Source organism: Lemur catta, chromosome 2, assembly GCF_020740605.2.
Source record: "Lemur catta isolate mLemCat1 chromosome 2, mLemCat1.pri, whole genome shotgun sequence".
Classification (NCBI taxonomy): domain Eukaryota; kingdom Metazoa; phylum Chordata; class Mammalia; order Primates; family Lemuridae; genus Lemur; species Lemur catta.
Window position 1 is genome coordinate 52,429,612 of NC_059129.1, and position 15,519 is coordinate 52,445,130.

Genomic DNA, 15,519 nt, shown 5'->3' on the forward strand with positions numbered 1-15,519 from the left:
CTCATATATTTGCATAAGACAGTGCTATGTGGTTTGAATGTATCCCCCCAAATTCTTGTGTTGTAAACTTAATCCCCAATGCAACAGTGTTGGGAGATGTGGCCCAATGGGAAATGTTTACGTCGTGAGGTCTCTGCCCTCATGAATGGATTGATGTCATTATCATGAAAGCAGGTTCATTATTGTGGGAGTGGGCTTGTTGTAAAAGCAACTTCAGCCCCCTCTTGCTTCCTCTTGCTCTCGCCTTCTCTTGCTCTTCTGCCTTCTGCCATGGGATGACACAGTAAGAAAGCCCTCGCCAGATGCCAGCGCCATGCCCTTGGACTTCCCAGCCTCCAGAACCATGAACCAATAAATGTCTGCTCTTTACAAACCACCCAGTCTCAGGTATCCTGTCATAGCAGCATAAAAGGACTAAGACAGACAATGACTCCTGCCGTGATCTAAGGAAACAGTGAGAAGAGCCTGCTTGCTCAGGCTACCTGAAGCACAGAGGTAGACAGGTGGCAGTTCCAGCCAGCACAGTCTTCCATGGATCTGCCCAAGGACACTAGTGTTGAGAAAGAGAGAGAAGCTGTGACAATGTGACATCCTCATGCACCCCAGCCCACTCCCCGTAGACACTGTGCACCTGCCACCTCTTCCCTGCCCCCATGAGTAGCTCTGCTGTCCACCCCACTCTGTAAGGGAAGTACTTCCCTGGGCCATCTGTGGGCCCCCACAGCCTGGGGTCAGCCTCTGACCAGGGCCTTAAATAGGGACAAGCGGCCTGGCAGCAGTTGCCTGGGTCAGTGGCAAACCTTAGTCATGGCCCTGGGATGCCCCTCTGCTGTTCTTCAAACATCTCACACTTGCTCCTGCCTCAGGGCCCTCGTGTTGGCTGTTCCCTCTGCTTGGAAGGCTCTTCCCCAGACACCTGTGGCTCCCCCCTTACTTGCTTCAAGTCTCTGTCCCAGTGTCATCTCCTGCGCCACCCAGCATTCTCTGTTCTCTTTATCCCATTTATTATTTGTGTGTGTGTGTGCATGTTGCCTGTCTGTTCACTAAGCCCCACCAGGGCAGCCACTTTGCTTCTTGTTCACTGCTAGATCAGGTCCCAGATCAGTGTGACATGCAGCTGGCACTCAATAAATATGTGCTGAATGATCGAGCAGTGCCAAGACTTGAGCTCAACAGCTCTGACCAGCAGGCATGCTAGGGCTGGGAGAGGGTGGCTGGCAAGGTCCTGCCCAGCCCGGTGTGCGGTTGTGTGCACACAGCCATCTTCAGGACAGTTTGGTCCCAGGCACCGGCTCATGTGTCTATTCAGGTCAGCGTGGCCATGAGAGGCTGCCTCGGGCTCTCAGCGCAGCCTCGCTCTTCGGGCTGCTCCTCCATGGCCAGCTCCCCCTCTCTTCCTTCCTCCCGACTCTGAAGCCTGGGGGAAACAATGCCCTTTTCTCTTGGCCTGAGTCTCACGTCCAGGGAAACTTGGCAGACTCCGGACTCTGTGCCTGCAGAGTTTTCTCCGAAAGGCCTCCCGGATCCTCCAAACTCTTGCTCACTGAAAATAATACTTAGGGAGCATCTGTTATGTCCCGGGGACACAGAGGATGGGAACAGGGACACAATTTCCAGCTCTCTGTGCCACAACCGACCCAGCCTGGCTCAGGAGGCCGTACAATGGATATTGAAGGCCAGAGGGGCATGGGGTGCTGAGGCAGGGCTCTGGCCTCCCTTCCCCTCACCCCACTCTCCTTCTGAAAATGTGTGAGCAGGAGAGGAAGCCCCAAGAGCACCCCACCCTACTCCCTTGGGGGAGAGAGGCAATTTCTGGGGTCAACAGGGTGGAGAGCCAGCCTCGGGGAGGAGGGAGAGTGAGCTGGGTGTTTGGTTTGAGGGACACCGGCCAGGTTGCATCCTCTTCCTTAAACCCGGTTCTGAGAAGGCCTCCCTGCCCTCTGTGCTCAGCGGCTCACGCCTGCTTACCCGCCATACCCAGTGCCTGCCCAGGGCCCTCATCTGGAATGTCCCGGGGCCATGGCAGGGGGCTGGTTCTCCCCAACCTGCTCATGGCTCCCCAGGGTGGGCAACCTTCTCTGTGCTCTCAGAACCAGGCTACAAGCTGTCACCTGCCCTTGTTCCACACATATACAGTCTTCCTCATTCCAAGAACTCAGAGACATTAGACGGCTGTCCAAGTTTTTCTACGTCTTCATTGGCAACGCATCTTGGAAGGAGAAGAGAAGTGAAGGCCTTTACCAGGCCAGCAAACCAGTGTTCATGAGCGTCCTGAAGAGAGTCCCTGAGGGCAGGGCAGTTACCAGGAACAGGCAAACACAAATAGACTCCCAAGTCTGCTGGGGTCTGTATGGCAGGAGACGGTATCTGAGCCTGGTAATATCTCAAAAAGACATCAGCAGTTGACCATGAACTTCTTCTCTGGACCTAAGAATCCTGGAAGGGCCCCTGAGTGGGTGGCAGCAGGGTGGAGCTCTGAGGACTCATCTCTCTGGCATTCCGTATGTACTTCTTGCTGGCCCTGGGGACCGCAAGGGGCCTGGAGGCAGCAACAGAGGTCTCACTTTTGAGGAGCTGAACTGGCCATTCAGCAGGTCAGCCCTGATGGGGCCTCCCGGATCCCCTTGCTCTTCTGGGCTCTGCAGGACGATTACTTTCAAGTTCCACGTGGCAGATGCCCCAGCCCTGCCTGATGCCTTCAGCAATGCACCTTGAGCTGCCACTGTCTTCTCCTTGGATGTTGGGGCTCCCCCACACCAAGATGACCTCAAGGGCAAAACCCAGAGTGACTGGTCTCTGTCCCCCAGGCCCGGGAGAGGGAGGCACACTCAGCAGTCAGGGCCTGAGTTCAAGTCTAACCCGTATCATTTTCTAACTGTGTGGCCTCAGTCGTGTGACTTTGTCCCTCTATGCCTCGATTTCCTTCTCTGTAAAATGGACAGAAAATTATAGGCCAATTTCATAAAACTGTGGTGAACTTAACTGGGATGATGCAGGGAAGGTAAAGCACTCAGAACTGGGCCAGGCACCTAATAGGTGCTCAGTAAACATCACCTGTTGTGTGTATTCCTGTCACCTCCCAGTGTTCCTTCCTGAGCCACCAAGGATTCTGGGATTGGGGCCCGCTGGGCTCTCTCCCCAAGAAGGCCAGATCCTTTAGGAGATGTGAGAGGAGAAGGGGGCCCTCAAGTTTTCTCCAAGCCCCTGGGGGTTGTGGCCAGTCTGGAAAGCCCCGACTCACCACACTGTTTGGATTGGGTTTCTATTCCCAACACCGGTGAGAGACCTGCTATTTATGGGCCCCCATCCCACCCCCTGGGCGGCCAGACAGTGCGTGGGCTGGGGACCACATGGCTGCCAGCCCGCTGCCCCCACCCCACCCGGGCGCGGTGACCGGGGCACGTTTCACACGTTGGTTATCCCGCCGGCCCGGCAGTGGCTTTCCCGGCTCTGCCTGGCTGCCCCGGGAGAAGCAGAGATGGAGACGGCATGAGGGGTTGTGGCCTCTTCATCCTGCCTTCGGGCTGCTACCAGAGTGTCTTTGAGGACAGGTGGGTTCTTGGGGGCACTGGGGATGACAATGCCACCCTTTTCTATTTTCACCCTGATGATGACACATACGTCATGTGGTGTCTGGTGTGGTCAAAACCCTGGAGCCAGACTGCCTGGGTTCAAGTCCCACCTCAGCTGCTCATTAGGTGTGATCTTGAGCAAGTGCCCAAACCTCTTTGGGCCTCAGTTTCCTCAGGTGTAAGACAGAGCTAGTACTAGTACCTGCCTCACATGGTCGTCCCAGGAGTTAGAAGAATCGATACAGGTGAGTGCTCAGCCCCGACCCGGGCCGTAGAAAACACTCAACCTCGAGCCGATGCAGGACGGTGGCCCTGGCATTCTTGCCACAGCTCCTGTTCTCTGGTTACGCAAGACTGCTGTCCCCACTGTGCCGATGGAGAAGTTGAGTCCTAAAGGTGGGGGAAGTGACCTCTCCAAAGTTGCCCGGTGGGGGATGGTGGAACCCAGGCCTTCTGCCTCCCAGCTCAGGGCTCTTCCCAGCCCTGCCGCTGCCTCTTGGTCACTGGCCGCTGGAGTCCTCTCCCCACTCCCCCACCAACTATTAATAGGTACGAAGTCCCCTGGCCAATCCAGCGATGGAGGAGAGGACCCCGGCAGGTGTCTGTGCAGCAGGAGCCAGGCTGAGCCTAAACCCGGGGCAGCCTGCCCTTGGCCTGTTGCTTCCAGTCAGCCCACTCAGGACAGGGACTATTTTTAGTGTGTGGTGTTTGCCCAGTGGCGGGGGATATTTGTGAAGGGTCAGGCTGTTGGTGTCCCTTGGCTTCCAGCTGGAAACTGCTCTCCGCCATGCGACTGATTGGCTGAGAGCACAAGGCTTTGGCAAGCCTTTCCCCTTCTTTACAAAATGTGGCCATTTCTCCTTCCCGTCCGCCCTCTTGCCAAGCCCACAGCTTCTGATCCGGGCTCCCCGCCGCCAAGACGGTGACAGCCTTCCCAGGTCTGGCGGGATGAGCAAATTGGGCAAAGTGTGGTTTCCTGGCCCTGGCCCGGCAACTTCCCTCCACTAATAAACCTGTGGCTAACCATCCGTGGCCTTGTGCTCCGTGGTTAGAGCACCACGCCAGCGAGGCCAAGGTCAGGATCCACCCCAGCTGGGCCAGCTTCACTCTGAGGTGTGCTCTGTCCCACGGCCTCAGCCTGCAGCCGTGCAGCCTGGGCTGGGGGTGCTCAGGCCTGGGGAGGGCCGAGAACCAGTGAGTGTGGACATGTCCACTCTCTCCCGGGGATAGGGGCTAGCTGAGCTGGTCCACCTGCCTGGCTCTGGGCAGGGCACGGGCTGGACACTTCCCTGCGTGAAGGCTGGCACATACCCGAGTGGGGAACCACTACAGACCAAGAAGGTACCAGCCAGGCAAGCACAAGGCCACTGCGTCAGCTTCTAAATCACTCGGGGAAGCCCCTGGAGAGGCAGCAGAGCATGATGGTTAAGAGAACAGTGAGGTTCAAATCCCTGACAGGACACTTAGTAGCAATGTGCTTATGTGACCACTCTGTGCCTCAGTGTCCCCACCTGTAAGATGGGGATGATCATAGGCCTCTCCTGAAGATGAAGTAAGCTAAGGCCTGAAAGCACTTAGAATGGTAACCGCTATACAGGTGTTAGCTCTTGTCGCCACTGTGGTATCTCAGTCCCCAACACCAGTTGCATGGACTCTGTACCCCTTGAACCCGTGCCTGGCCCTACGTCCCCTCACCCCCACCGTCCCTCCTCCTTGAAGACACCTTCCGTCACACCAAGTGCAGCTCCACTGGGCCCAAAGCCCTTGTGTAGTTGAAGCCTGGCTCACGCGGAGGGTCCCCACCTCGCCCTGCTGGGAGGCCAGGTGCTGGGGGTGGCCAGGCCTCAGGAGGGGCCTTGCCCCAACCCCTGCCAGAAAGAAGCCAGTGTCCTCAGAACAGGCGACACAGGGCAGGTGCCCGGCTCTGCTCCTGTGGCTCCTGCCCAGGAGGGCGCGGCTGCGGAGCTCGGGTCTATAAATAAGGTATCTGGGAGGAAGGGCTTTAATTTGCACTTTACCTATTGGTGTTTACTTTGCTATTTCCAATATGGTAATTTAATTCTGCAGGGTGCCTGGCTGTGGGGGGCACCTGGGGCGTGCGGTTACCTGACTGGACCAGGAGTGACTCCTGTGTCACCGTGCAGTTCTCACAGAGATGCCACGGGGACAGTGATGGGCTGTGGAGGCTGCAGGTGTGAGTGAGCATGGCAGAGAGGGACTGGGCTGGACGTTGAGACCCCTCCGTGCCCAGACCCGCAATCCTCTCCTCTTCATTTGACTCCGTCTGCTGTCAGCAGTGCCAACATCCTCCTTCTCCCCTGCACGTCTCCACGTCTCTCCCTGCCCTCGGCCAGGGGCGCCATCTTCGCTCCCTCTCACCTCTAGCGACCTGGGCTTTTCTGTTGGTCACACGGCTATTCACAAGACAGCTGTTGGCATCGCCCCACCCACCAGTTCCTTGCTCTGTTTTAGTTTTTGTATTTTGTCTTTTCTATGAGGTGTGGGCTCCCAGAAGCAGGGCTGTGTCTCCCCTCACAGTGGGGGTCCCCGAGGATGGGACCGTGTCTCCCCTCAGACCGGGGCTCACTGATGGAAATAATGTGCTCCTCCCTCAGATTAGGGGTCTCCACAGTATGGGCCTACTCAAGGGCTTGGGCTGAATATCCTATTGTTTCTCTTTGATTTCATCTCCCCTCTCTCTTTCCCACCATTCCCCAGGCCACATCCCATGTTGGCTCTGTTCCCCTCTGGTCAGGACTATGTCTCCTAAGGCCACCAACAGTGCATTTGTCCTGCTCCTCACTGACCAGCAGACGTGGCCGACAGGGTCACATTAGGACGGCAGTGGGCCATGGGCCTTGTTACTGTCACGGACCCTTCCTCCATAAAAAAGGTCAAAAACTACATTTCACAGCTGTGTTGGGATGTAGAGAAATATATTCATATTTTATATGGAAACATTTTCTTTGAAAAGATCATTTCTTCCTTCTGATTTTAAAATAAATCAGAACATTTCCCGGGCCTCTAAAAGTATCACGGGCTGGTGCTATGCCCGCTGCACCTAGTGCAGAAGCCGCCCCGATGGCAGGGCCCTGGCTCGGCCTGGACAAGCCCGAACATCGCTGGTGGGGACGCCTTTCCCATCCTGTACCTTTTATCAGCCTCACCACGTCCCCGTGAGTCAGGCAGGGCCAGCGTTCTTACCCGTCACCAGCCGTCAGCTGCTGCTACCGCCACTGGCCGCAGCTAGGACGAGGACCACCTCAGCCGCTCCCTTCCTCGGTGCCAGGTGCTGTGCTGGGCACACGGTCACCTTTATGTTATTTAATCCTCACAGCCAGCCTCTGAGGCAGGCCCTGTGCTGATTTCCCGCTTCACAGACAAGGAAAATGAGGCTCAGAGGGAAGAAGTCACAGGCTCACGGTCACCCAGCCAGATGGTGACAGGGTAGGAACAGAGGACCTGGGGGTCCTGGCTTCAGAAAGTCTAGGTCCTTCCACTCTGGAGATGGTGAAGGGCCAGGCCATGTGTAGGTGGCGGTCAGCAGGAGAGACTGGCCGTGGTGTCTCAGGACATGGGGGAAGGAAGGTGGCAAGGCCTAGGGAACTTTCCCCGGAAGTACCTGTCTTCCTGCCCCACCTCCCCCCTGATTCCCAGCCCAGGGGGCTCTCAGCGCTGGGTGGGGGTCACAGACATCACTCCACTGTGAGGGGCTGTGCAGGGATTTCTGATCGGGCTGCCCCTGACCCTTCCCTCCTCCAGGTCTGCCAGCTCCAGCCCTCGTCCCTCCCTCTCCAACTGCTTTGTCCCAGAGGCTGTCGGGGAGTCTCACCTGGGTTGGGAGCCCTGGGGGCCCAGAGGGGCAGGAGAGACACTTGGTGGTGGGATCAGGGAGTCAGGGGTGTGGGCTGGCCGATGGCGGGGTGGGCACGCTCAGGCCCCACCCAGGGCCCCGCTTCCTGTGCGCACCAAGCTCTGGGGGCCTCACTGCTGCTCCTGCCGCCATCTCTATGTGTCTACAGCAGCTCCCCTTCTTCCCCGTCTTGCTCTTCCCTCTTCATTCCTGGCCTGTCTTTTAAAAAATCCATCCCTTTCATGCCTCATCCACCTGTCTTCGCCTGCTCGTCTGTGCCGTTCCTCTCTCTGCTTCTCTGCTCTCCGTCTCGGTTTTTTCCCTTCTGCGTCTCTGTGGCCTGTGGGGTTCCCGCTGTCTGCTTTTCCTCCCGCCTCTGTCCACTTGCTCTGTCTGCCGCGCTTCTCCCCCTCACGTGCTGTCTGTCTCTCTGCCATCCTCTCCCCGTCTCTCTTTGTCTTTCTCCCTCTCTCATCATTCGGAGACTTAACAGTGCCTGACCCAGCGGGGACAGCGGATTTCACAGACAAATTACCCAACAGGAGCGGAGAGGACCGTGCCTGGGGGGCGGGAGGAGCAGGGGAGGGGCTCGCGGGAAAGGCCTTTTGTGCAGACCGGGCTCTGGGTGGCTTCAAGCCGCACGCACGTCTTTCTTCCGAAGCCAACCCTTTGATCCTGGGAGACATAAAAGGGCCATCTGCATGTGCGTGTCATCCAGGTAGAGCGGGGGAGGGATGGGGACAGAGAGGGGGACGGCCATAGACATCTGGGGGATGCTGGCAGGGTCCACATGTGGTCTCGAGCCCGCATCGGAGGGGAAAGCCCCATGTTTGAGACCCGCCTCTGCACCATTTTTGCTGGGGGACCTCTCTGCCCATGGGCACGTGCAGTCACTGACTGACTGGGCTGTCTTCAAGGTCAAGTAAGAGGATGTGCGGTAACAGAAAAGCTCTGCACAGGGACTTGGGGGGGGTTGGTGTGGGCCAGGAGCAGTTCATGGACTCTCTAGGAGACTCCAGGGCTTACTTTAAAAGCCTCATTTCCTCCTGGTGATTCGCCTCCTCCAGAAAGCCTCCCAGAGTAGCCCTGGTCACTGCGGTCCTTCAGCTCTGAGGGGCTCAGCTCTCCCTTCACGTCAGGATGGGTGCCCGACACTTCCATCTCCCCAACGGAGCAGCGGGCTAGGAAGGACCACATCTTTGTTTGCTCTTGTGGCCCTGGGACCTGGCCCAGGCGGGGTGCACTGTCGTTCTTTGGGCATAGTAATGCTCTCCTGTGGTCGTAAGGAGCCTCTGATTTTCAAAGCGCTTTGGCAGCCACCATAGCATTTGATCCTCACCCTGTCCCGTGAGGAAGGCAGGGCATGGATTAGCACCAGAGATCGAGTAACTTGCCCAAGGCCGGTTAGCAAGTGGGACGAGTAAGAAATCCAGGAGCCTGTCTCCAATTCCCATTTTACAGTCGGGGAAATTAAGGTGCAGAGCAATGGAAATGGAGCTTATTAGAGACAAGGTCCATATTAACACCTAAGTTTCCAGAGTTTTTCTTCTAAACCATAATGACTGGACCGCCCTCCCAACCTTCAAATGGTAGACACATATTTGGGGGACACTTGGCTTTCAGAAAGGGCTCAGGAGTCCTGGGGCTCTGCCAGGGGGCCTGCCAGGCCATTTTCTGGGTTAGAGCCCATGGTATGGGGATCCCATGTGTACTCTCATGGCCCTCCCAGCAGACAGGCCATTGATCCTGCCCACAGGGGACATGAGACAGAGAGATGGGCTGGATGAGGAAGTCCCTGTCCATTTCGCTCCCTCCCTTTCATGCCAGGCTGAGTGCATGGCTCTGCCTTTGGCTTTCAGGAAACAGGGAGCAGCAAAAGACAAAGACAGCAGGCTGGTCCCATGGGAGCGCCTCACAGGCCACCAGGCCCAGCTCCACTCTTGCTTCAGATAATGAGTGTCTGGTGTAATCTGAGGACTCATGGCATTGTGCAGACCTCTCTCCAGCCACCTCAGCTTTCAAGACCTTTGAATTCTGACTCAGAATCTTCCAGAGTCCTTGATCTGGGGCCTCTATTCCCCTTCGCCCCAGGACTTCCAGGATTACTGTCCCTGCCTGAGTTCCATATTTTGTCTCCCAAATACACTGTGTTTATTAAGCACTGATCCATTTCCCCATTTTATTAATGAAGCATGCCTATTTTTGACATAATCAGTGTTTCCAGTGTAATTGCCCTGAGGACGTGCTAGCTAAGGGCAGAGATTTGACATTTGAGTTAGAAGCTGCAACAAAATGAGGGAACAGGTAGGATTTCCAGGTAAATGTTTGAACTATTGGAAAGAGCTCAGGGGCCATCTTTACTATCATCACAGACTTTTAAGAGTTTGTGCTCCATGCTGGGGACATTTACAGTGGTCATGGGACTCGTCTGTGGAACAAATGGGCTCCAGACACACACATACACACACACATGCATGCACATGCACACACATTAACATACACGCTCTAGAAGACCCAGAGGCTGGGCCCAGGGGGAAGTCCTTCTTTTTTTCTTTTTTTTTTGAGACAGAGTCTCGCTTTGTTGCCCAGGCTAGAGTGAGTGCCGTGGCGTCAGCCTGGCTCACAGCAACCTCAAACTCCTGGGCTTAAGCGATCCTACTGCCTCAGCCTCCCGAGTAGCTGGGACTACAGGCATGCGCCACCATGCCCGGCTAATTTTTTCTATATATATTTTTTAGTTGGCCAGATAATTTCTTTCTATTTTTTAGTAGAGACGAGGTCTCACTCTTGCTCAGGCTGGTCTCGAACTCCTGACCTCGAGTGATCCACCCGCCTCGGCCTCCCAGAGTGCTAGGATTACAGGCGTGAGCCACCGCGCCCGGCTGGAAGTCCTTCTTTTGGCTCCAGGAATTGCAGTTTCTCACCTGAGGTTGTTCACTTTAAGCCCTTCTATATGAGCTGTGCACTGGGCGAGATGCAGGCTCTTACAACTGAGTCAGGAGACAAGACCTGTGGAATGAGATCACTGGCCCAGGGTTGTGCATGACAACGTGCTGTGGGCAGGTGTATGGGCTATGCCCAGGAGGGGAACAGAATTGGGGGCCACATGGATGGTATGTAAACTTTGCACAGTCTCTGTCGCACTGCGTACCTTCAGGTTCTTTCTTGCCAGGATAACTCTCTATAGGCTCTGTAGGTGTGGCAGGGAATACCAACCTTCTAGCAGCCGAGTGTCTTCAAGTTTCAAGTATTTTGCCTTAAACTACACCTGTAGGATTTATTTTTGCTGGCAGATTTACCTCCCTAATTAGATTTGGTTTCAGCTAGTGTTAAAATTAGTGTTTATTCCTTAAGAAGGTACCTCAACAGGTGGAGGGGTCTCAAATGCACACCAGGAGCTGGAGGAAGCTCGTCTGAGAGGCAGTGTCAGCCACAGATAACCCTTGAGGTGGGCCATCCACCTGGGTAACTGTGAATTCACAGGTCCTGGAAGGTTCCTGGGAAGGCAGCAGGACTGATGTGGTAGATAAAGGTGAAAAAAGCTGGCAGGTCTGGCTGCTAGCCCAGGATGGAGGGCACAGCTCATCGATTGAAGAAGTCATCGGAGCTGGCCTTGTCCAGCTCCTTCATCTTACAGACATAGAAACTGCAGTTCAGGGTGGAAAGTGACCTGCCCCCAGGCCCACAGCTGACAAACTATAGAGCCCAAGAGTCAAATGCACATCTCATGATTTCCAGTGCAGTGTCCTTATCCCACCCGCACGCTGACGTCCTGCGGCTGCCACCTGGACTTCTTCCCTGCTGAGTGAGAGCGGTGATGGGGCAGGGGCAGGGGTGAGTGGGGCTGGAAAGGAGTGTGGGTGAGGATGAGACTACTTTGGCCACCTACTTCCTGGCGTGTTGCTTCTGCCTAGGTCTCAGTTTCCTTATCCACAAAATGGAGAGCTTAGTTCCCATGAGCTCCAAGTCTCCAGGATGTATCAGACCAGAGCATTCCTCCCTGGCCACTGAGGCCTCAGAGATGGGATAGAGCCAGAGTCGAGCAGCGGAAAGCTGCGGCTCCAAGACCAGGAGGCGCCAGGGTCTGGGGGGCGGGGGGGCAGAAGGCAGCAAAGTTAGTGCTGTGCCCTCCACCCCAGCTATTTTTACCCTAGAACACTGGATTGCAAGAGGCCTGGCTAAAAATACCAGCAGCCCAAGTCCTGAGCATCCTCTCCCCAGAGAGGCAGGGTGGGGGCTGGCAAGGAGGGGGTGTGGGGACGAGGAGTCTGAGGGGCACACATCCTTCTCCTTTCTGGAGCTGGGGTGCTTCAGGGGTACGTGGGAAGGGGACCCTTTTCCTCTAGAGAGCCTGGTAGAGAAGATAGCCCAAGAATAAGCTTGTTTTAGTCATCTTTGGCAATCCCAGCCAGTCCTGTTCCCCCCCGACACACACACATTTATTTTGCCCAAAGCAATAGAGTCTGTTACAATTTTGTGTTCTGCTCTATTTCACTTATTATATCATAAACATTTTTTGTTGCTACAAGGTTTTCATATTTGTCATTCTTAATGGCTGCATAGTATTCCCTCCAAGACTCTTTTCTATTCCCTGACTGTTGGGCATTTGATGGGTTCCAGTTTGCCATGATTATTATATAAATAAGCCTGCCATGGACGTCCTTGTGCATGTGGCTTTTTCCTTCTTATTAATTATTTCTGTAAGATAAGTGCCCAGGTCAGCGGGTAAGGCTGCTTTTGTGCCGTTTGATGTGGCTTGCCAAACTGCTTTCCAAAAGTAAATGAAGGAGGGTTAATGTAAGGATACATCCCGCACTGGGAGCCAAGTACAGTCAGGCTTCAGGGAAACCGGAGCTGAGAGCCAACAGCAGCTGAAACAGCTGCCTCCAGCTTCTCTGCTCTCTGCTCCAGCTCTCTCTTTCCCTGTCTTATTTATTTATTTATTTATTTATTTATTTTTTTGACCTAGCAAAGACCTGAGCTCTGAGAATACATTTTCTAACAATAACTGCTCACATTTTCAAAGGGCTTACTTTGTCCCAGGCACCATGCCAATTGCCTGTATTGATTATCTTAATTTTCACAGCCACCCTCTGGGGCAGGAATTATAATTACCCCCATGTTACAGGTGAAGAAACCGAGGCATGGAAAGACTAAGTACTCGTTCAAAAATGTACAGTCAGTAAACGGTGGGAGCAGGTCCCATCTGACTGGCCTACCTCACTTCAAACATGCATTCATGACCTATATCAGTTTCCTGGGGAACACAGAAGTGTCAAATCCACCAGGAGGCCAGTTCATCATTTCTGCATCTCTGAGTTCAAACTCTGCAAAGGGAGAATCTGATTGGCTCAGCCCAGCCAATGGTTTGGAAACCCTATATGTCCAGGCCCAATGAGCTCTGATGGCGCGGGGTCAGGCAGAGGAAGTCAAAAGCGGACACTGAGCCATGAGGGCAGGTGGACGAATTAACCGGATGTCCGGCATTGGACTTGGCTGGAAAATATTAAAAAGTAATGTAACTGGTGTGAATGCTAACATTTGCGTTTAATTGCTTGGCCTTTTGGCTAAGAGCAAGTGTAACTTATTTTCAATCGTAAGGCTGAATGTGTTTCCGTATGTTTCTCTCTTTCTGTGTGCATTGTCCACATCTTCTGCCCATCTTGGTCATGCTTGATATCTACAGATACTAGTGACGCACAGAAGCGTGGGCTGCTGAGAGGGCTTGCAGACAGGGCGAGGGTGATGTTTCACTAAACGGCTTTTGTTTTGTCCTGAGGGCCTGGCAGGCTTGGAAGGGCTTCCTAACCAGTGTTTCTGAGAACCCGGTTCTCCCTCACAACAGGCTTGTTACCTGGACTTGACAATCTTTAAAGGGGACCTCTTTAGCCAGGAGAATCTCTGAGTTTTCCCTCTAGCTCCTTCTTTTGAATGTATCAACCTACAGAAGTTTTGGGGGCTCCGATTCGCTGCTCATTTGTGGGACTCGCCCTTGCGCTGCATCCCACGTCTGCTCTTGGTTGGTCTGAGGCTGTCATCTTTCCCCAGTTCTGGGCTGACTGTGTGTGCATCTTTGCTTGCAAGCCCCCAGGGACAGAACTGCTATGTCTCACTTCTCTGTGAACATGTGTCATCTTTCTTATAAGGAGGTAAGGATCCTCTCCCACCCTCTATCCCCAGACCCTACAGGTAACAGAGTGCCCACTACTTTGGCACTGATGCTCAGAGCCTTCAATCAAGGAGGGTGAAGCCTGGGAGGTGACATGCTACAAAGTGCTCTGCAGCTGACAGAGACTGTGAAGGCTCCAGGCCCAGGGAAAGACATATGTCTAGGGCAGCCAGCACTGAAGCAGAAGAAGCCTCTATGGGAGGGAGGGTAGGCAACTCTCGGGTCTGCCTTTATTCTGCAGCCAGATGGCTTCTCACTGAGCCATCCACTCCCACAGCTAGCTGTTCCCAGCTATGGGGCTTGGGGAGAGAGGGATGGCAAGAGGTGCTCTCTGAAGCCAGGGATTCAGGTTTACCTGTGGAGTCCCACCCATGACCTTGGCCTCTGCAGTCCAGAGCTCATCCTAGTCCCTAGGAGCCAGCACACACCCAGAGCTTTGGGCTGTGATGGTTGGTTCATGGACTCCTCTTTGGAACTCTGGGTGGTGTCTAAGGGAACACTTCTCCACCAGGCCCTGGGGATGCCCAGGGGCTTCCCATGGACAATGAAGCTGATAGAACCAGTAGGAAATGGTGCTTCTCTCTGCTGGGTGCCTAGGGAGTCGGCTAGCTCCTGCCTGCGCAAAGCCCGGGCTGCTATTACTCACTGGGGCCCATCTCCTTACATCATGAGCCACGGTTCAGGACTGCTTTTCAAATCTCTGCTCCTCATGTGAGAAATATGGTCCCTCCTAACTCTCAAGATTGGCAGACAAAGTGTCCTGGGGCTGGTCATTTATTTCCTGTGGCTGAGACCCACCAGTTGTTCCTTTGTATCTGTTCTCTTTCTCTTCTGTGGTAATGACGGTTTTAGTCGGGTACAAAGCTCTCCACCAAGTACTATATTTTCCTGCTTCCCTTGCAGTTAGATTAGCTTGTGACTAGGTCCTGGCCAATGGGATGGCAAGGAGGAAACAGTCCCTTTCATCTTTCCCTCTTCCCACTGGCTAAAATGCAAACATGATGGCAGGAGCTACAGCAGTCACTTTGGATCCATGATGAAAGCTACACATTAAGGGAGGCAGAGCAACAAGATTGAAGGAACCTGGATCCCTGACACCATTAAGCCACCACAGCATCCCTGGACTACCTACTTGAATGTTTATGTGTGAGAGAGATCAGTTATTATCCTGTTTAAGCATCTGTATTTTGGAGTTTATTTGTCCCAGGAGCTGAATCTGTATACTCACTATTGCATGACTCTCAATGGAATGACCACATCTGGGCCTACGTGGATATGTCTGGTTACTGCTAGGTCTGGGACCCCATGTTTTGGTAGACTTTGGTGGTCCCCAATAGATCATCCCTAGGTTATCCATCCCAGTATTCACACCCTTGTGTGCTTTCCTCCCACAGTATCTCTGAACTTGGCCATGCAACTTGCTTTGGCCAATGGGACATTAGGAAGCAAGATATAAGCAGAAACTTGGTAAGCTCTTGCATGGTGGGGCTTGTCCTCCTGGAATGCTCACTTTGGGGACATTCCTTCTCCAAACTCAACTGTCAATCTTGAGAAGCCCAACTTAGCCATACGGAGAGGCCACAGGGAGGAGAACCGAGGCCCTGCTTTCAGCTCCAGCCAAGAACCAGCACGTGAATGAAGTCATTTTGGAAGTGGATCCTCCAGTCTGAGGCCTCGTGGAACAGAGACAAGCTGTCCTTGCCACACTCTGTCCAAATTACAGAATCATGATCAAATAAACAATTGTTGTTGTTTTAAGCCACTAACTTTTGGGGTGGCTTGTTACGCAGCACTAGATAACTGAAACACATGTGGATGGCCCAGGGCCCTTCACATGGTCTGAAAAACCCTAAGTCCATTGTGCCTTTTTCTATACCAGAATGGCAAATGTGTCTTACTCATGCCTTGACATCAGAACACTACAT

General features: G+C 54.0%; 1 long non-coding RNA gene across 1 annotated transcript in view; it reads left to right on the forward strand.

Moving 5' to 3' along the window:
* Positions 1-15,134, forward strand: part of LOC123631929 — a 30,252-nt gene extending 15,118 nt beyond the window's left edge. The window contains exon 4 of the long non-coding RNA XR_006733259.1: positions 14,989-15,134. This is a non-coding gene — a long non-coding RNA (uncharacterized LOC123631929). The remainder of the gene's footprint in view (positions 1-14,988) is intronic.
* The last annotated feature ends 385 nt before the right edge of the window (positions 15,135-15,519 follow it).